Raw genomic sequence first — 22,471 nt, 5'->3', positions numbered from 1 at the left:
ACAGTTGACTTCTCCTCAGAAGCTATGGCCAAAAAGCAGTGGGAAGACATATTCAAGTTACAGAAAGAAAAAAAACTGCAATCAAGAATTCTATATCTAATAAAGGAAGTAAAACTATCCTTCAAAAGTGAAGGAGAAAATGGGACATTATCAGATAAACAAAACTGAAAGAGATATCAAGTAGCTGGCAGATGCCCTATGAGCAATACTAAAGGAAGTCCTTCAGTCTGAAAGGAAAGGACACTAGATAGTAACGTGAAATCATAAGATGAAATAAAGTACACTGGTAAAGGTAACTACATAGGTAAATATTAAAAACAGTATAAATATAGTTGTTGCTTTTTTAAAATTTGCAATTCCTATGTTTTCCAGTCTGACTTAAAACATGACTACCACAATAATTACAAATCTACGTTGATGGACACACAGTGCAAAAAGACGTAATTTATGACACTAACAACATAAAGAAGGTTACAGTGCTATTAAAGAAGCAAAGCTTTTGTATTCTATGACAGTAAGTTCATATAAATCTAAACTAGATTCTCATCAATTAAGATGTTAATGGTAATCTCCAAAGAATGAACTAAAAAAAAAATGCCAAAATATATAGCAAAAGAAACAACAAGGGAATTGAAATGGCACAGTGGAAAATATTTAAGACAAATGAAAGCAGTAACGTAAGAACAGAAAAACAAAAGTGACATAAGACATAAGGAGGACAGATAACAAAACACACATGTAAATTCTACCTGAAGAGTAACTGCACTAAATGTGAATGGATTGAACTCTCCAATAAAGAGAGAGACTAGTTAAATCGACAAAAAAAGGTATGGCCCAACTATACATTATCTTCAAGAGAATGATTTTAGATTCAAAGGCACAAATAAGTTTAAAGTAAAAGAATGGAAAAAGAGATACCATATAAACATTACCCAAAAAAGAGTAGGAGTGGTTATACTAATAGCAGACAAAATAGACTTTAAAACAAATATTGGTAAAACAGACAAAAAATAACATTTTGCAATCTTTGAGCTGCCAATCCATCACAAAAATATAACTATGATAAACTTACATTCATCTACCAACAGATTCCAAAAACTGACAGAACTGAAGAGAGAAATGAACAATTCAATAACATATTCTGGCTGCCTCAATATCCCACTTTCAATAACAGATAAAAACAATGAGACAGGAGATCAACAAGGAAAAAGAAGACTGCACCTAATAGACACTATAGAACACTTAACCCAGTTAACAGATGAATACACATTCTTCTCAAATGCATATTAAATATTCTCATGGAAGATAGACCATATGTTAGATCATAAAACAAGTCTCCATAAAACGGACTGAAATAATAAAAAGTATCTTCACCAACCACAATGGAATTAAATTAGAAATCAGTAACAGAAAGATATTTTGTAAAGTAATTCAAAAGTAGAAATTAAACAACACACCTCTAAATAAGCCAAAGGTCAAATAAGAAACTACACAGGAAATGAGAGTTCTTTGAAATTAATGAAAACTTAAACACAACCTACCAAAACATATGAGATGCAGTGAAAGCAGTATTTTTTATTGATGAAAATTTATAGTTGTAATAACTATATTACAATATCCCTTATGAATATAAACACAATAATCCTCAACAAAATACTAGCAAACCAAATTCAGACACGTATAAAAAGAACTCCACACCATGACTGAGATCTATTCTAGAAATAAAAAGCTGGATAAATATATGAAAAACAAGAAAGATCTAAAACAATGACCCTAGCTTTTCATCTTAATTAACTATAAAAAGAAAACTAAACCCAAAGCAAACAGAAGGAAGGAAGGAAATAATACAAAGACTAAGGAGTAAATAAATGACATAGAGAATCAAAAAATAATAGAGAGCCATCAATGAAAATAAAAGTTGGTACTTCCAAAAGATCAACAAAATTGACAAACCCTTAACCAGAATGACCAAGAAAAAGGATAGAAGACTCAAATTACTAGAATAAGAAATGAAAGAGGGAATATTACTTCCAATCTTATAAAAAAATGCTATAAATAAGTGTATGGCAAAAAATCAGATTAACTTAAATAAAACAAACTCCTAGAAAAGCAAAAACTACTGAATCTGACTTAGGAAGAAATAGATAAGATAAAGAGACCTATAACAAGTGAAGACATTGAATTAGTAATCAAAACACTACCCACAAATAAAAGCCAAGGCCAAGACGGCTTCACTGCTAAATTCTACACAAACTCCTTGAAAGGAGGGAAGACAAGGGAACACTTCCTAACTTATTCTGTGAGGCCAGTATTGTTCTGATAGCAAAACCAGACAGAGGCATTACTAGAAAAGAAACCTACAGACCAATATCCCTTATGAATATAAGCACAATAATCCTCAACAAAATACTAGCAAACCAAATTCTGACACGTATTAAAAAGAACTCCACACCATGACTGAGATCTATTCCAGAAATAAAAAGCTGGATAAATATATGAAAAGCAGTGTAATACACTATACTAACAGCATAAAAAATGAAAACCACATGACCATCTCAATGGATATAGAAAAAGCCTTTGATTAAGCCCAATAACTTTTCATAAAAAAAACCCTTAAACTAGGAACAGAAGGAAATTTCTTCAACCTGATAATGGCATCTAGGAAAAAGTCACAGAAACACCATACTTAATAATTAAAGATCAGGCCCAGGCACAGTGGCTCACGCCTGTAATCCTAGCACTTTGGGAGGCCAAGGCGGGCAGGTTGCTTGAGTCCAGGTGTTTGAGACCAGCCTGGGCAACATGGCGAAACCCAGTCTCTACAAAAAATACAAAAACTATCCGGCAAGGTGGCATGTGCCTGTAGTCTCAGCTACTTGGGGGGCTGAGGCAGGAGGATCACTTGAACCCGGGAGGTCGAGGCTGCAGTGAGCAGAGATTGCGCCACTGTACTCCAGCCTGGGTGACAGAGGGAGACCCTGTCTCTAATAATAATAATAATATCAATAAATAATTAATGATCAAAAGCTTTTCCTCTAAAATCATGAAAAAGACAAGGATGTCTACTCTCTCCACTTCAACAATGTACTGAAGATTCTAACAAGGGCAATTTTAAAAGAAAACACAATGAAAGGCACTTAAGTTATAAAGGAAGAAGTACAACTATCTCTATTTGTGGATGTCATGATCTTGAATGTAAAAATTCTAAGGAATCCACTAAAAACTACTAGAACTTATAAATGAGTTCAGCAGTTGCAGGTTACAAGATCGTAAACAAAAATCAATTATAGTTCTACCTTGCAATGAAAAATCCAAAAATAAAATTAAGAAAACAAGTCTAAGCGAAATAAGCCAGGCACAAAAAGACAAACAGCACATGATCTCACTCATTTGTGGAATCTTAAAAAAGCTGATCTCATAGAAGTACAGATTAGAATAGTGGTTACCAGAGGCTGAGGAGAGTAGAGGGAAAAAGTGGGGTGGAAGAGAGGCAGAAAGACTAGTTAAAGGGTACAAAATTACAGTTAAATAGGAGCAATAAGTTCTGTTGTTCTATTGAACAGTAGAATGACTATAATTAACAATATTGTGTTATACATTTCAAAATAACTAGTTGAAGGATTTTGAGTGTTCTTACCACAAGGAAATGATAAATGTTTGAGGTGATAATATGCTAAATACCCTGATTTGATCACTGCACAATGTATACATCTATTGAAACATCACACTGTACCCCATAAATAAATAGAATTATTGTGTGTCAATAAAACATAAAATAAAACTTAAAAAAGAAAACAAGTCCATTTACAGTAGCATAAAAGAAAAATTCAACACTTAGGAATAAATTTAGCCAAGGAGGTGAAAGACTTGTCAACAATATTGGGTATGGGGACCTTAATGTGTGGGACCACAACTTGTACACTGAAAACTACAAAATATTGCTGAAAGAAATTTAAGACCTTTAAAAATGGGAAAACACTTGGTTTCATTAATTGTAAGATTTAATATTGTTAAGATGGCAATACTCTCCAAACTGATCTATAGATTCAGTGAAATTCCTATTGAAATTCTAAATACCTTCTGTGCAGAAACAGAAAAGCTGACCCTAAAATTAATACTAAAATGGAAGTAACTCAAAATGGTCAAAACAATTTTGAAAACGTGGAACAAAGTTGGAGGAGTCATACTTCCCAATATCAAAACTTACTACAAGGCTTCAGTTACTAAGATTCTAAGGTACAAGAATAATTGTAGACATATAGACTGATGAACAGAATTGAGAGTGTAGATATAAACCCTTATATTTATGGTCAATTGACTTTTGACAAGAGTGCCAAGTATAGTCTCTCAAACAATGGTGCCAGGACAACTGGATATCTATGTGCAAATGAAACTGGACCCCTATCTCACACCACATACAAAAATAAACTCAAAAGAGATCAAAGATTTACATGTATAAGCTAAAATTATAAAACTCACAGAAGAAAGCATAGGTGTAAATCACTGTGAACTTGATTAGGTAACAATTTTTATATAAGACACAAAAACACAAGCTATAAAAGAAAAACTAGACAGCTTGGACTTCATTAAAATGAAAAACTTTTGTACCCAAAAGACACTATCAAGAAAGTGAAAAGACAACCCATAAAATGGAAGACAACAATTGAAAATCATGTATCTGTTAGGGACCTAATACCCACAATACATAAAAAGTCATATAACTAAACAATTAAAAATATAAATAATGTAATTTAAAAAGAAGGGACTTGAATAGATATTTCTCTAAAGAAGATATACAAATAGCCGATAAGGACACGGAAATACGTTCAACATCATTAGTCATTAGGGAAATGCAAATAAGAACCTCAATCAGGTACTACTTGACACTGTGAAGAGGAAGAAGGGACCCCCATCCCAAACTTAGGTTAGACGTTGAGACTGGTTACACACACCAAGAGGGTACAAGGAAGTTTAATACTTACCTAAATGAAGATTTTCTTGGTGGAGAAGGTCAGGCTTCCCAAGCAGGTAAGAAACGGCTTGACAGAACAAGGAAAGGAGACAAGCTTGGGTTTTCGTTGTGGTTAGGGCCCAGTGTAAGGCTTCCTATACACATGAAGGAGCTTCCATGGTTTGAATCTTTTCCTGATCCCCAAGGAGGGAGCAACCAGAGCTTCTTATCAATTTGTCCCGATGTGGGGCAGAGGGGAAGAAGGTGAAGCTTAAAAAAAAGTCAGCAAACTTGAAAAAATAGAGTCAGAATCTTAGACAAACACCCCTGATGTTTGTCTAATGACTGAAATGTGCCATGTTCATTTAATCAAATATACATTTGTTTAATGAAGCCAGTATGGTGCTCTGTAAGTCCTTCAGAATGAAGTCTGTAAGGAAAGTAAATGTTTCGTTGTATTCCTTCATTAAGCCCAGCACTGTATATTCTAAGAAATGAAATGAGTGCCTTCATCACTATCAATGATGCCTCAAATTCTGAAGGAAAATAAGGAGTCTCTTGGTGAGACCTTATGTTTGACCTTCACTATGTGAAGATAAATGTGTTAACTTCATTTACATTTTGGGTATCTGTGAGGTTAGAGATTCTCAGAGTTCTTTCCCCAAATGGGGCAACTCTTAGGCAGTGGCTCAAGAATCTGTAAAAATGTGCAGATGGGGCCAATTGTTGGCTAGGGCATACAGTGCTAAGGTGAATGCCTGAAGTTTGGCCAACTGTACTGACACCTGTGTTCCTGTCCTTATCAGAAGCATCATGGTTAAAGGATGAAACGCATAAGCTCTCCAGCAAACTCCATTGTATACAATGCTTGTGGTATCATCCATAAATTGTACAAACCATTGTTTTTCACTCCATTTGATCTCAAGGGGCTCTGCAGGTAGCCACAGGGTCTGGGAGAGGGATGATGGGTCCCCCAACACCATGGTATTTAGCAACGAACTAAAGACGGGAGGCTACCCCTTCCTCCAAGTGGTATATGACAGAAGACCCAGGTTTTTCTCCATCTTGTAGCAAAGAGGCCTCAGTAGCCATGCCCAGCTTGTAATGCCATGGCTTCCATGACCGAAGGCACAATAGGCAGCTGGATATGGAGGGTCACAGGCTGAGGGATTGTGATAGCCTCTATTTCTAAGACAGTCCACTATGCAGCTAGCAATTGTCACTCTAATGGTGTATAAAACAGGTCCAAGGATGACAGTCTCTTGCATCAGAAACCCTTGGCAACTTATGGCAATGATGGATGTTCCAGAGGGAGAAATGAGGAAGTTGCTAAAACCTCTATGGTGAAGCGCATCTGGGGTCACTAACGATATTGTCGTGACTAATTGTCATTAGTGTCATATTGCAATTTTGACAGATTCTAGAACCTCTTGTTGGAGGGGACCCCCATTCAAGATGAACTGATTTGTAAGAAATAGCGTAAATGGGCTTCAATAAAATTTATAAAAGAGGAATGTTTTGTCTCCAGAACATAAATGAGCCTAAAAGAAGTTGTGGGTGCTGACAGGGTCAATAGCTGCTTTTCTGACAGTGTCAGAGACAGAATGGTCTTCAGTTTAGCAAATAATGTGTAGGTATTGAAAAGTGGTAGGGCCTTGCACTACATGTGGCACAACAGCCATACCATTTTATGAGCAATTTTGTGAGTATCTGTATTTCCTGAATGAGTGTGTCAAATAAATCTCCTCAGGGAAGGATGTCATCAATGTAACATCACACCTGTACATCTAGAAAAAGCTCGGTACAGTTAAGATCTTGCCAGCAAAGATAGTGTACAATGGCAAAGCTGTGGAGGTATCCCATGAGTAGCCAGGTACATGTTTATTGTGTCCCTTCAGAGGTGAAGGCAAACTGAGGCTGAAAGGCTGTTGAAATAGGCAGTGAATAGAACATATTAGCCAAATCTATAATAGCAAAATATTTATCAGTCACAGACCGGATGGAGTCAGTAATGTCAACAATATTGGGTATGGGGACCTTAATGTGTGGGACCACAACATTAGCGTTATGGTAATCCACCATTAGGTGCCATTCATTTGAAGTTTAAGAACAAGCCAAATTGGGTTGTTAATGGAGAAGACATGGGGATAATCACCCTTTCACCAAATAGGCCTTGTATCATGGGTTTCCGTATTTGTAGACTTATTCTAATTTACAGTGGGCTGTATTAACCTATTTTAACTGGGGGTATAGTCCTTGGGATCTCACGTTGTCAAACGGATTCACATGTGCCAAATACTTAATTTTATCACTCATTGGATCAGAGTGCTCATACCCACTATGGGATATTTTAAGGCAATGAATGGTACAAATGTGAGGAATTCAGGCAAGGCAATAGTTCTGATAGTTAATGTGAGGTATACTTGTTTATCTCTTTCCTGTTCAGGAACTCCCCTTAGATTACAGGAGGCACCTTGATTAAATATAGTGGGATCCTGACATAATAACCAATTTGAGCCCCAGTAGTAATTAAGGTCATGAAGTTTTGCCACCCACTGCATTTCAACACCAATCAGCACCCTTTTATCTTTTTGCTCTTTTAGTAAAATTTTTCCATAAATTCTGGATTCTAATTGGGTCAAATTGTGGATCTCCGTTTCTGTTTGTTTCCTCGGCCTCTCATATCTGTTTTTTTTTCTTTCTTTTACAATCGTGTCACTTAGCAATGGAGATACATTCTGAGAAATGCCATGTGTCATTAGGTGATTTCATCACTGTTGTGCGAATATCACAGAGTGTACTTACACAAACCTAGATGGTATACACTACTACACACCTGTGTTATATGGTATGGACTATTGCTTCTAGACTACACACCAGTACAGCAGGTTACTGTACTGAATACTGTAGGCAATTTTAACACAATTTGTGTATCTGTGTATTTTTGTATCTGTGTATCTAAACCTACCTAAACATAGAAAAGGTACAGTAAAAATATGGTATAAAAGACAAAAATATGGCCAGGGGCGGTGGCTCACGCTTGTAATCCCAGCACTTTGGGAGGCCCAGGCAGGCAGATCACTTGAGCCCAAGAGTTCAAGACCAGCCTGGCCAACATGGTGAAACCCCATCTCTATTAAAAATACAAAAATTAGCCGGGCATGGTAGCAGGCATCTGTAATCCCAGCTACTTGGGAGGGCGAGGCAGGAGAAATCACTTGAACCCGGGAGGAGGAGGTTACAGTGAGCAGAGATCGCACCATTGCATTCCAGCCTGGGCTACAAGAGTCAAACTCCATCTCAAAAAAAAAAAAGACAAAATATGGTACACTTGTACTGGGCACTTACCATGAATAAAGCTTGCAGGACTGGAAGTTGTTCTGGGTGGGTCAGTGAATGAGTGGTGAGTGAATGTGAAGGCCTAGGATATTACTGTACACTAATGTGCACTTTAGTACACTTAGGCTACACTAAAATCATTTTTTAAACATTTCTTTCAATAATAAATTAAGCTTAGCTTTCTATAACTTTTTACTTATAAACTTTTTTAAATTTTGTAAAGCTTTTTGACTCTTTTGTAATGATGCTTAGCTTTTAAAACACAAACACATGGCCGGGCACAGTAGCTCACATCTGTAATCCCAGCACTTTGGGAAGCCGAGATGCGTGGATCACCTGAGGTCAGGAATTCGACACCAGCCTGACCAACATGGAGAAACCCCGTCTCTACTAAAAATACAAAATTAGCCGGGCATGGTGGCACACGCCTATAATCCCAGAACTCCGGAGGCTGAGGCAGGAGAATCACTTGAACCCGGGAGGCGGAGGTTACAGTGAGCCGAGATTGCACCGTTGCACTCCAACCTGGGCAACAAAAGCAAAACTCCATCTTAAAAAAATATATATATATATATACAGCTATACAGAAATTCTTTCTTTATATTATTATTCTATAAGCTTATTTGTTTAAAATTTTTTATTTCTTAAACTTTTTTCTTAAAAACTAAGATACACACAAATTAGCCTAACCCTACACAGTCAGGATCACCAATATCACTGTCTTCCACCTCCACATCTTGTCCCACCGGAAGTTCTTCAGGGGCAATAACACACATGGAGCTGTCATCTCCTATAACAATGCCTTCTCCTGGAATACCTCCTGAAGGACCTGTCTGTGGCTCTTTTATAGTTAACTTTTTTTTTAATAGGTAGAAAGACTACATTCTAAAATACTGATAAAAATTATGGTATAGTAAATACATAAACATGGTTGTTTTTCATCTTTTTTTTTTGAGACAGGGTCTCGCTCTGTCACCCAGGCTGGAGTGCAGTGGCACAATCTTGGGTCACTGCCACCTCTGCCCCCCAGGTTCAAGCAATTCTCATGCCTCAGCCTCCAGAGTACCTGGGACCACAGGCGTGCGTCACCACGCCCAGCTAATTTTTTTTTTTTTTTTTTTTAAGAGAGAGGTTTTCACCCTGTGGGCCAGACTGGTCTCAAACTCCTGACCTCAAGTGATCTGCCTGCCTCGGCCTCCCAAAGTGCTGGGATTACAGGCGTGAGCCACCACACCTAGCTGTTTTTTTATCATTATCAAGTATTATGTACCATATATAATGGTACTTGTTCTAGTTTTATATGACTGGTACTACAGGCTTCTTTACACCAACATCACCATAAATACGTGAGTAACGCGTTGCACTACAATGTTACAACAGCTATGACATCACTAGATGACAGGAATTTTTCGGCTCCATTATAGTCTTATGAGACCACCGTCCTCAAATGTGATCTGTCATTGACCAAAACATCATAATGCTGTACATGACTGTACTTGTTTTTTTGTTGCTGTTGTTACTGGATATATTTCTGGGGGGGTCCCTAACCTGCTCATATTTATAAATGTCTTCCTGCAGAAAGTCTCAAATCAGCACTGTCACTGTAAGGGGCCTCCCCAAAGGCAATGGTGGTCATATAAGATTAAAGGACTAGGAGCTTTATGGGTTTGAATTACCCCTTTCTCCATGCTACAGGGGTGCCACTAATGTTTTTCCCTATAATCCTGAAGATCAGAATCTTTGTTGCAACAGAAGCACAGGTGGTGGTGGCGGCAGTGGCAGCGGCGGCGGCGGCGGCGGTAGCAGCAGTGGCAGCGGCAGCAGCAGCAGCAACAGCCATAAAAACGGAGGTATTTAAGGGTTCTAGTGAGTCATTTGTGCTTCGAAGTCCAGACCCCAGCAAGCCACATAATAGCTGTTTCTTTTCTCTTTTCTCTCTCTTTTTTCACTCCCTGATGACTGCTCTCAAGAGCGACCACCCAATGGGCAGTCAGCTGTCAGGGTCAGAGCCTAATTGAGACACAAAACCAGCTAGTCATAGACATGGTTTTCCTCCTGAGCCTAGCATCAGTCACAGCTTTACGTTAAGACACACAAATAGGTCTGGGCTGAGACACATGATCCAGGGCTACTTTAAGGATCCCATGCTACTGTTCCTAAATGTCCATTAAATTACCTAAACTTCCAAGTTAGCTAAATCTGTAAGAGAGGTTCTACAGGAGTCAACAATACAACACAGCACAGCACAACTAAAAAACTAGCTACCCTTGCAGGCTCAATGTTTATGCTTGCCATCAGAACCAATCAGTGAGCCAAAGCAATTAAGGAAAGATACTCCCTTCCCCCCATGATGGCTGTCATTATCTGAGCACCAAGCTCACTGTGCCAATTGTTCTTGCCATCCTGCAGAAGAAGGAGGGACCCCACCCAAATTTTGATTCCAATGTTCAGATTGATAACACCTCACACACAAAGAGGGTATGAAAATGTTTACTACTTACTTACATAAACAATGCATTTCTGGGGACAGCAAGGCAAGTCTCCTAAGCAGGTTAGAAAAAGCAAGGAAAGGAAACTAAATTGAGTTTTTACTGTGGTTAAAGGATGAGGCAGGAGTGAGGGTTCTTACATTCAGGAAGACACTTGCATGATTTGAATCTCTTGCTAGCTCCAAAGGATGAAGCACTCATGCTTTCTAATTAACTTGCCCAGTTGTGGAGCAGAAAATGAAGAGGGAGAGGTGAGGCTTAAAAGATGTCAGCAGTTAGCAGAACATGGTGGCTCACACCTGTAATCCCAGCACTTTGGGAGGCAGAGGCGGGTGGATCACCTGAGGTCGGAAGTTCGATACCAGCCTGACCAACATGGAGAAACCCCGTCTCTATTAAAAATACAAAATTAGCCAGGCATGGTGGCACATGCCTGTAATCCCAGCTACTCAGAAGGCTAAGGCAGGAGAATCGGTTAAACCCGGGAGGTGGAGGCTGTGGTGAGCTGAGATGGCACCATTGCACTCCAGCCTGGGCAACAAGAGTGAAAGTCTGCCTCAAAAAAAAAAAAAAAAAAAAAAGATGTCAGCGGTTAAATATTATATTTTAAAAATTAAGTGAGATTCTTTATTATATATACTCACTAAGATGGTTGTAATTTAAAAAAAAAAAAAGGAAAACAAGTGTTAGCAAGGATGTGGAGAAATTGGAACCTTATACATTCCTGGTGGGAATTTAAGTGGTAGAGCCATTTTGGAAAAGAGTTTGGCAGTTCTTCAAAGAGTTAAATATAGAGTTACTATCAATTTCACTCCTAGGCATATACCCCAGAGAAATGAGAACATATGTTTGCACAAAAACGTATACCAAAAGTTCACAGCAGCATTATTCATAATAGCCAAAAAGTAGAAACAACTCATCTGTCCATCTACAATCTGATGAATGAATACATAAAAGGTGGTATAATCATACAATGGAATATCTTTCAGCCATGAAAAGGAATGGAAATACTAAGACATGCTATAATATGGATAAACTTTGAAAACACTATGCTAACTGGAAGAAGTGAGACACAAAAGGCCACATATTGCAAGACTCTAATTATATGAAATGTTCAGAATAGGGAAATTCAGAGAGACGGAGAGTATATTAGTGGTTGCCATGGGCTGGGAGAATGGGGACACCATTTATAAAACTATTCCTTTCCATTTGCCCCTTTTCCTTAGCTTTACTAGACCACAGAGTAACCTCTAAATTGCCCATTATTTTAGGTACTTTCAAGCTCAAGGCTAAATGGCATATCCAGTCAGCTACTTTACATCGTCTAAATGACCAATGACCACTTGCTCTCTGGTGCCACTCACAGCTTTTTTTTGTCAAAATTCAGTTCTTTTTTTTTCTTTCTTTCTTTCTTTATTTATTGTTATTATTATACTTTAAGTTTTAGGGTACATGTGCACTTAATATGGTCTCTTCTAGGAAGCCTTCTCTGAGCCCTTAAGGTAGGTTAGAGGTCCTTCCTCTATGTTTCTACTGCCAGCACCACACCTTGGTCTCTCCTCTAGCATAGCACCACTGTTGCAATGTCTATGTCTACCTCACTCAGTTGAAAACATGTTTAAGTCAATTACATGTTCTCATTATCCAGCTAGTCTTCAGTATGTTTTTAGTTAATTGACTGATTAATTAATTAATGATCTGTCTTTTCTAAGACTTATCAATCCATCCTAAGGCTTGCAATCTATCTTCCCCCCACTGCTCTCCCATCACATCTGACATTCTCAGACAGTGTATGTTTTCCTTTTTCACCTTCTCTGACTCCCCGCTTGTTCACTCATACTTCTTGCCTTTCAGGACTCTGGGAACATATTATTCTTATAATAAAGAAGACAAATAGAGAGAATGAAAAGTAGTAATCTACTCCCACTTCCCCTTTAATCTACTGTTTCACTGCTCTCCTTCCCACCTGGAATCTTTTCTTTGTGACCTCTAGAATTCCCCTTCTTAAAAAATAAGCTTCCCCACATTCTTCAATGATTTATAGAACACCCCTTCTTCACCTACTGGCCACATATGAGATGTGGTTCCCTCCTAAGCCTAGTGATTCTCCCACACTCACGGTCCCAAAATTCCCAACTGGTAAACCATAGCACTCCGGTAAACCACAAACCTGTGTTTAACATACTATTCACGCAGTATCTGTCAGATGGATAGCCTCAGGTGCAACACGCTGTAAAATGTAACAGGTATAGTATAATGTCCAATTGGTAATAAAGAGAGATGACATGTTTTCTGGAACAACTTTGCCTTGTGAGTATGCAAGAGGCTGTAATTATGGTATTAAACAGGTTGACACAAATAGCAGCCAAAGGATGAAGGGAGATGAAGAGCCACAATAAATATGCCACTATTTTTAATGTCATATCTTGAAAATTCAGATTCTTAACACGTATAAAGCAAAATAATAGTAAAAAATAAAGAAGCAGTGAACTAAAACATGAAATAGACATCTCCTAACTGTAACTATGCTTTAATATTAATGAAATAACTAAAAAATATGATCAGGTCCAAGAAGTACATTAAATACTAATTTTAATTAGAATTTGGATTATTTCATTATCAGATTTAAAATAAAAATCAACAACACATACGTACAACATTTTACATCTTCATGTCTGTGGTAAATAGACTATTTTGTCAATCTTCTGAAAACTGAAAAACTTACACAATTATGTTCCCATCATAACCAACTACATATATGCCTTTCCTTGACTATATCAAGATCCCCCCCTACTTCTTCCAGTTTGCTAACTGGAACACTCTTCATTACTCTTCTACCTTCATACCTCATTTACTCATCCAGTATCAAGCATTATCTTCCCTTTCCAAAGCATTTTGGGATGTCCTCTCTGTGCTCCTATAGCCCATTTGCCTATGCCTAGAGTATGCTCAATGTCTAAAGAGTATGAACACAGTACTGTTCACTGCTCTTTAGACACTGCCTATTTGCTCATATCCACACTAGAATGAGTCTTCTCCAAGGACAGGAGACCAGTCAGGTTTACCCTCATATTCCCTGTGCCCAGCATAAGACCAGACACATGATGGTAAGTATTCTATAAATTTTTGCTGAATGAATGACTACATAAACAAATGAAAGCCATGTTTAGCGAATTTTCAATAAAATGCTGCAAGAGTCATTCCAATGTATTCACAATAGCAGGGAAAAGAGCACAACAAAAGATCAGGTAGCATGACTTTTAAAATAATAATCCCCTGAGTATTCCCATCTTAGTTTCTAAATACCAAGGTTCACTGAAAAATTACATAGTTCCTTGTAAAATGGCTAATTGCAGGGGTGGGGCAGGGAGTGTACATGATGAGCCTAAAATAGCTTACGCCAAAAAGCAAGGATGCCAACAAAGACTAACAAGATAATGTGAAAAAAAACATAGAAGTTAAAACAGAAGGGGCTCCTAATTTATAAGATGACACTGTTTAAGCATTAAAAAATGACCACAATGGGTTGATACACTTAAAATACATAAAAATCCATGAATTCCTAATGATATTAAAGAAAACAGTGGCGGTTGCTAAGAAACCAACTCATTACTACGAACACTGATAAATGAAAAAAAGCAGCAGCGGCAGCATCATTTATCTTGATTATTATGAAATATACTTCAGGACAAAAAATAGCTGATAAGGAAAAAGTCTTCTTTATAAAGTAATTCCAGTTAATAATGCAGAAAGATTGAAAGAATTAAATATCACCATTTTTCAACCTCTACAGAAATAATGAATCTAGGCAATTATCATCAATGGCTGCTAAAACCAACAGAAGAAAGGTTGGTGGGAAAAGCTACAATGGAGAGATCAGCCCAACAACACCCTGAAATGACAAATCAATCCCAGCATCAATTAAAAAAAAGATAAAATTAGACATGATAAAATACAATAGAAAGTAAACAGCACTGCCTAAAATGAGTCTTTCTCTTAAAAAATAATCAAAATTGAATCTAATCAAGCCCCTAGCTCTAAATGTCAGTAAATAGGAAACAGGAGGATGAGAAAACAAAATAAATGCCACCTCAAGGAAGCAATCATCTAAATCCAGATGAGACAGTCTATAGAACTAATGACGCAGTTTCTTGAATTAATCAACGATCTTTCAAAAAGGAGACTAAGGGGCCAGGCGTGGTGGCTCACGCCTGTAATTAATCCCAGCACTCTGGGAGGCAGAGGCGGGTGGATCACAAAGTCAGGAGGTCGAGACCATCCTGGCTAACACAGTGAAACCCCATCTCTACTAAAAATACAAAAAATTAGCCGGGCATGGTGGCAGGGGCCTGTAGTCCCAGCTACTCGGGAGCCTGAGGCAGAAGAATGGCGTGAACCCGGCAGGCGGAGATTGCAGTGAGCAGAGATCGCGCCACTGCACTCTAGCCTGGGCGACACAGCGAGACTCCGTCTCAAAAAAAAAATAAAATAAAATAAAATAAAAAGGGGACTATGCAAGGGCTTTATAAGACTTAAGAGAAAAACATCCATTGGCAATAAATGGTCCTTGTTTGGATACTGACTTAACAAAGCTACTGTATAACTATAACTTTAAGACAATTCGCCAGGCACAGAGCAAGACTCCGTCTCAAAAAAGAGAAAAAAGAAATAAATTATTATTTATCTTACTAAGTATAATAATGACGTGGTGGTTACTTAATGCACCTATGAATTAGAGATACATACTGAGTTATTCACCTGTGTGATGACATATCTGGGATGTGGAAAAAAATGGGTGAGAATAGATAAAACAAAACTTGCCAGTTCTGGCAAAATGTTGTTAATTATTGAAGCTGGGGAATGGATACATGCATGTTTATTTTACTATTTTTTTTTCTAAGGCAGGGTCTCACTCTGTCGCCCAGGCTGGAGTGCACTGGTGCAATCACAGCTGTCTTCAGCCTCAAACTCCCCAGCTCAAGCGATCCTCCCCCCTCAGCCTCCCAAGTAGCTGGGACTACAAGCACGTGCCACCATGTCCAGCTAATTTTTAAATTTTTTGTGGAGATGGGGTCTCACTTTGTTGCCCAGGCTGGTCTAAAACTCCTGGGCTCAAGTTGTCCTCCCACCTCGGCCTCCCAAAGTGCTGGGATTACAGGGGTGAGTCACCGTGCACAGCCTATTTTACTATTTTCTACCTTGAATATATTTGAAAATGTATGTAACAAAAGAGAAAAGACACAGAAGCCAATGTGAATGTGAATGGGCTCCCACTTGCCATGATTGGACAGTTGGAACAACAGAAGAAATAATGACTGCAACGGATTGAAAAGTACTAAATATATAAATATTCACAAGTTCAACAAAGGAGAGAAAATAACACCAATAAAATCCCCAAAAACTTAACAATACATTAATCTAGGTTGGATGATAGTTTTAAATATCAGCTTACAAAGGCTTATTGAGGAAAATAAATTTGAAAAGATTAGGTATTTGTTGATATTAGGGAATCATTAATTTTCCTTAGTGAGATAATGGTAATTAATTACTACAAAGTAATGCTAATATTAGGAGATGAATGCTGAGATATTTAAGGGTGATGTGCCATGATATCTGCTCCCTAAACTGATCTGTTAGATGGTATCTCAATCAGAATGCCAAGAAGAATGTTTGTAGAAACTGACTAGCTCTAAAACGTATAAGGAAAAAGACCAGGAATAACCAAGGCATTATTGAAGAAAAAGAACAAAAGTGTAAGACTCACATAACCATACATAAGGCACGTTGTGAAGTTACATTAATTAAGACAGTGGTATTCATACAAGGATAGACAAACCAAACTGAACAGAATTCAGAACTAAATCAAATTATTGATTTATATATTTGAGTTAATGAAAAGGATGGCACTACAAAAGGGAAAGAATGATCTTTTCAATAAGTGGTTTGGGGTTGACTGAATGTCACTTCAACAACAAAAAAAGGGCCTTTACATATACCCATACTGACAATATACACAAAAATCAATTACAGATTATAAACATAAATATGAAAGGTTAAACAATAACACAGCCTAGGAAACTATCTTCATGACCTTGGGAAATATAAAAGTTTCCTAATCAGTACAAAGGAGCACTAACCATAAATGAAAAAAAAATCTGAAAATTAGAATTCAGATATATAGTTCATCAAAAGACACCATGAAGAGACTGAAGATACAAGCCACTGAGATTTGTAATACATATATCTGACAAAGCATTCACATCCTTAATATAGAAAGAGCTCCTATAAATCAATAAAAAAAGTTAGCCCAGGAGAAAAAGTAGTCAAAAGATTTGAACAGGCACCTCATAAAAAATATCCAAAAGACTAACAAATTTACGGAAAGGTCCATCATCAGAGAAATGCGAAATAAAACCACAGTGAGATACCATTCATAACCATTAGAATAGCTACCAAGACAAAGGCAAGTGTTGGCAATATTCTAGAGCAACTTCCACTCTGAAAAATTTCTGGCCAGGTGCAGTGGCTCAGGCCTGTAATCCCAGCACTTTGGGAGGCGGAAGCTGGAGAATCACGAGGTCAGGAGTTTGAGACCAGCCTGGCCAACATGGTGAAACCCCATCTCTACTAAAAATACAAAAAATTAGCTGGGCGTAGTGGCGGTCACCTGTAATCCCAGCTACTCGGGAGGCTGAGGCAGGAGAATCACTTGAACCCGGGAGGCGAAGGTTGCAGTGAGCTGAGATCACGCCACTGCACTCCAACCTGGGCGACAGAGCAAGACTTTGTCTCAAAAAAAAAAAAAAAAAAAAATTATGTTAGGAGTCTTCTCGTACAATCACCTTGGAAAGCTGGCTGGCAGTATTTACTAAAATTAATCATATACCTAACCTGTGATTCAGCAATTCTACTCTTAGGTATATGTCCAACAGAAATGTGTGAATATATCACCAAAAGACATGTACTAGAATGCTCACAATACTATTTGCAAGCTGAAAATGGAAACAACAAAAATGTCATCTACAATAAAAGGGTAACTACATTGTGGTACATTCATACAATGGAATAGCAATGAAAATAGAGGAATTACTACTACACTCAATAACATGGATGAATCTCAAAAACAAATCCTCAAGCCAAAAAATTAACACAAACTGTGTTACTTTTTAAAGTTTAAAAACAGACAAAATTATTATTATACAATGACAGAGGCCAGGATTGTGATTAATTTGGAATAGTAACAAATAAGGGATACATTTAGGGGCTTTCAAAATTTCCCGATCTTGATGCTGGTTACACAGCTGAGTTCACTTTGTGAAAATGCTTTGAGCTGGCCGGGCGCGGTGCCTCACGCCTGTAATCCCAGCACTTTGGGAGGCCCAGGCGGGTGGATCACGAGGTCAGGAGTTCGAGACCAGCTTGGCCAACATGGTGAAACCCCGTCTCTACTAAAAGTAAAAAAGTTAGCCAGGCATGGTGGCATGTGCCTGTAATCCCAGCTACTCGGGAGCCTGACGCAGGAGAATCGTTGGAACCCAGGAGGTGGAGGTTGCAGTGAGCCAAGATTTCACCACTGCACTCCAGCCTGGGGGACAGAGCAAGACTCCATCAAAAAAAAAAGAAAAGAAAAGAAAAGAAAAGAAAATGCTCTGAGCTGTACACTTAGGACAATGTGCACTTTTCTGCATGTATTTACATTTACTTAAAATAATGCCTGCAAGTGTCAAATGGTTCAGCCAAAATAGATCAAAAAATAGATGGATGGATGGATAAATGGATGGATGGACGGATGGATGGATGGATGGATGCATGGAGAAAGAGAGTGAGTAATAGAGAGAGTGAGCTAATATGGCAAAGGTTAACAGTTGTTGAATCTAGGTCCAGAATATAAAAGTTTTCATTGTACTCTTCTTTCAACTTCTGCTTGTTTAATTTTTTATTTAAAAATATTCTGGTAAAAAGAGGCATTATTCATGCCTCTCAGAGCTTAATATTTATAATTAGGGAGTAATTCAAGCACCTGATATGATCTAAGTTGTGAAAGAAGCACAAAAAATAAAATTTCTATACCCGGATTGTCTTATAAAATAATAAAATATTCTGTATATTTTTTATTTCTCATTAAGAAACACAGATAGAGAGAACCAGACCAGGACTGAGTGCCTGAAAAACCTTAACTCCATAAACTGTACCACAGTTTAGCAAGTTACTACTTACCTCCTAGTCTTGGTTTTAGCATTAATAAAATGACAATGATAATACTGACCTTAGAGAATAGTGTTGAACATTAGGGGGAAAGCCATATTTAAAAGTTTTATCTTTTATAAACAAGCACTGAATTCATTTCACTTTACCGTACCAAATATTTATGGACAACATATTATGAACACAAAGTGGTAAGAGCAGCGAGAGAGATAATCAAATATCCTGTAGGATAGCACACAGTGCACCAGCAATCAACAAACTGAGGATGAGGTGGGTATGGAGATAGTGATATGTCTTCCTAAAGAGGCTGACAAGTCGCCTAAATGGTAGCAAGAAGCTAGCCAGGAGGAAGAGAATATGAGAAATTAATGTGAATGGATCAGGTTATTTGAGTATGCAGAGCGTTGAATTAATGCTATGCAGAAAAGTGACCACTAGGGGAATGGGAAGGTGGGGGCGGGTTAGGAAACAGAGTGAACAAATGCAAAGACTGTGACATAAATCCTGTTTTCCCATTAATATCTGCATAGTGTGTGCCCTCAGTTCCTTCAGGTTCCTGCTCAAATATCACCTTACCAGTGAAGCCTTCCTGCCCATCCTATCTAAAATAGTAGAACCCGTCCACATTACAACCTATTACATATTTATTTCTTTTTTTGTTTTTTTCTTTTTTATTTCTTCATGTATTTTTTTGTTTTGTTCATTTAACACCAGTGCCACTTGCCGATATATATTGTTTATATATTAAGTTATTGTCTGTCTCCCAGCTATAGTTTAAAAGACTTTGTTTTTGTTATTCACTGTTGTATCTCCAGTGCTGAGAACACTGTCTGGCAAATAAAAATTATTCAATAAAAAATTATTGAATGAATGGATGGATGCACAGTGGGTTGAAACAAGTGTGATAATATTTAAATGCTGTGTAATAATGATTTGAATAGAGTATAAAGAGACATCAGCAATACTCTTTCCTAAGTGTTTTGGTGTCACAAAAGCTCTGCCTCATTGTTTATTCTTAAATAAAAACTATACATGGCCTAGAAAAGATAATCACCCCTTAGTCTGGCAAGCATAACACACAGGAAGGAGTCCACTGCTTGTTCAAAGAGAACTTTGGTTAAATTCCTCGTTAGATCCTGATAGAGCCTGGAAAACTCTGATTCTCAGCATAAATTTAATGATCATTTCGGTATTGTGATTATTATTTAATAACTAATGTTCTCACAAGATAAATTTGACATGGTAACAAATGTAATAGAAAAGTACATTTCACATTGCAACAAATAGATTATGTAATACTTGCAAAGCTCTGAGAAAAAGTCTTCGTCTGCAAAATGTCAGCTTGCTGTTTAATGTTGCTATCAGAGACCAGAAAAGAAATTGCATAATAAACTCAACTCATATAAAGTAATAAATTTGTGATTGGATGCCATTCCTGTCAACCATTTCGCCGCTAAGAGAAGTTTTACAGGGGATGGGAAAGCTTACGCTGAAGCTGAAACCAGGTTATAGGTATAATCCACTATGTTTGCCCCCCAAAATCTGAGGATTCTATGGCAACATAAAAAAATAAATGCAATGTGTAGAAGACTGAAACCTGTGCAATAGTATCTAAATGATGTGTAATTTTGTTTAGAGTTAAAAAAAAAAAAAAGAACATCATTTGGACAAGTGCCTACGCCTCTTAGGGCTCTAAGGTTTCTGCTTCTTTGCTTATACTTTAAAAGAACCAAAAAAAAAAAAAAAAAAAAAAAAAAAAGCCTTGACCTTGAAGTCACACCTACTGTTGCAAAGTACGTAATTTACTGGTCTCCGCGGGAGGGGAACAGGAAAGACCAAAGGCCAGCAGGGGGAGTAAAACAGAGGGTAGGAAGGGGCTCGCAAAGTGTCGCAGGTTAAAAGGATGGGGGGCAGAAGGCGGAGGTGAGAGGTAGGAGGTAGGAGTGACCTGTGGTAGAGGGAATGACGCTGGCTCAGACCAGAGAAGAGGATACGGGATAAAGAGGAGAGGTGAAGCATGACCGGGAGTCAAGCGGTTAAAGGGACCACCAGAGTGAGGAGGTGAGGCAGGAGCGGGCCCCCCATCTCCGGAGGAGAAGGGAGGAGATAGCGAGGCGATCAGAACCACAGGCGTCAGAAGCATCCTTCATACAACGTACGCGGGGATGAATTCTCCTTTCCACCCCACGTTGAGGCACAAAAGGAGGTTTCCCTGGAGTGTATGGGGATTTATTTGTGAGAATTACCAAGTCCCCTTCTTTACACTCACCTTGACGAAGAAGGCAGCAACGATGGCGTGACCGGAAGTGCTGTCCTCTTTTGTTTGGCGGAAGCTTTAGCTTCTGCAGCCGCCACCCCCTCCTTCACTTCAGGCAACTTCCTGTGCCTCTCTAGCAAGCTCTGCAATGCTCTATCTCATTGACTCCCTCCCTAGATCAACACCTACATTGTGATGTAAACCGGCAGGGAGAGAGAATCACTAACTTTTTACAAATCCTAATTCTAGTCGTGCCAGGAGCTGCAGTATCTCCGCCAAATCCCTCATGTACAATTCGCCACCTCTCCTTGTTGATTCGCCTTAGAAATATCTCCCTTCATCTTAGTCCCTTAACTCAGGCCTCATTTTCTCTGTCTTGGATGTCTACAGTTACATATTTACCAAACTAATTTACTGTTTTCTGGCACACCACTTTTAAAAAGTTCATTTGTATTAGCGGTATACTTCAATTTCAAGCTTTTTACAAAAATCTTCAATCTAAATCATTTTTGCTTTGAGATCGTATCCAGAGTTACATACCGTATTCAAATATCCAAAGAATAAACGTGGACTCATTTAGAAAGCATTCTTGCATTATTTTACATACTCCCCAAGAAAAGGAAGAAAATGAAAACTGAAAAAAATGTTTCAATAATAAAAATCCGTACTCTGGTTAAATACTTTCAGAACAAGTTTAGAACTGAATTATTTATTGCCACTACCTCCAGAAAGTTCTCCTGGCCCCCAAATCTGCGCCACAATTCTCACCACAGGGGAGGATCTCTTGTGGTTATTTTTAGTCAGTCCACAAGTATATACTGAGCACCTACCATGTCCCAAATACTATGCTACACCCAGAGACACTACACTAGGATCCCAGAGCCTAGAGCTAAAGATGACATTTAAACACGTAAGAGCCTAGCATAAAATACGTGTTTATCAATGTTTGTTAAATGAATAAATGACCAAAATGTGGTCAGAGCAAAGAAGGAAACCAGCAATAAGATCGGTCCTTAGTTTTGCTGGTACTTTTACAATTTATTTCATCAATTTGACTCACGTTTCCCACTAAGCACTGCTTTAGCTGCATCCCACCAATCTTTATATTTTGTATTTTGATATTTTTGTATATTGATTCTAATTTAGTGCAAAATGATCTCTAATTTTACCTTTGTAGTTCCTCCTTTTTTTTTTTTTTTTTTTTGAGACAGGGTTTCACTCTGTTGTCCA

The 22,471-nt window shown here is 38.0% G+C and overlaps 1 protein-coding gene across 1 annotated transcript in view; it reads right to left on the bottom strand.

The window, feature by feature from the left end:
- The window catches only part of MAGED1 (MAGE family member D1), a 99,432-nt gene extending 78,078 nt beyond the window's left edge, over positions 1 to 21,354 (bottom strand). Inside the window, exon 1 of the mRNA XM_004064173.5 lies at positions 21,254 to 21,354. The gene's annotated coding sequence lies outside the window, so the exon portion shown is untranslated. The remainder of the gene's footprint in view (positions 1 to 21,253) is intronic.
- Positions 21,355 to 22,471: the final 1,117 nt, after the last annotated feature.

This window comes from Gorilla gorilla, chromosome X (assembly GCF_029281585.2).
Source record: "Gorilla gorilla gorilla isolate KB3781 chromosome X, NHGRI_mGorGor1-v2.1_pri, whole genome shotgun sequence".
NCBI classification, from domain to species: Eukaryota; Metazoa; Chordata; class Mammalia; order Primates; family Hominidae; genus Gorilla; species Gorilla gorilla.
This window is presented reverse-complemented; position numbering and strand designations above follow the sequence as displayed.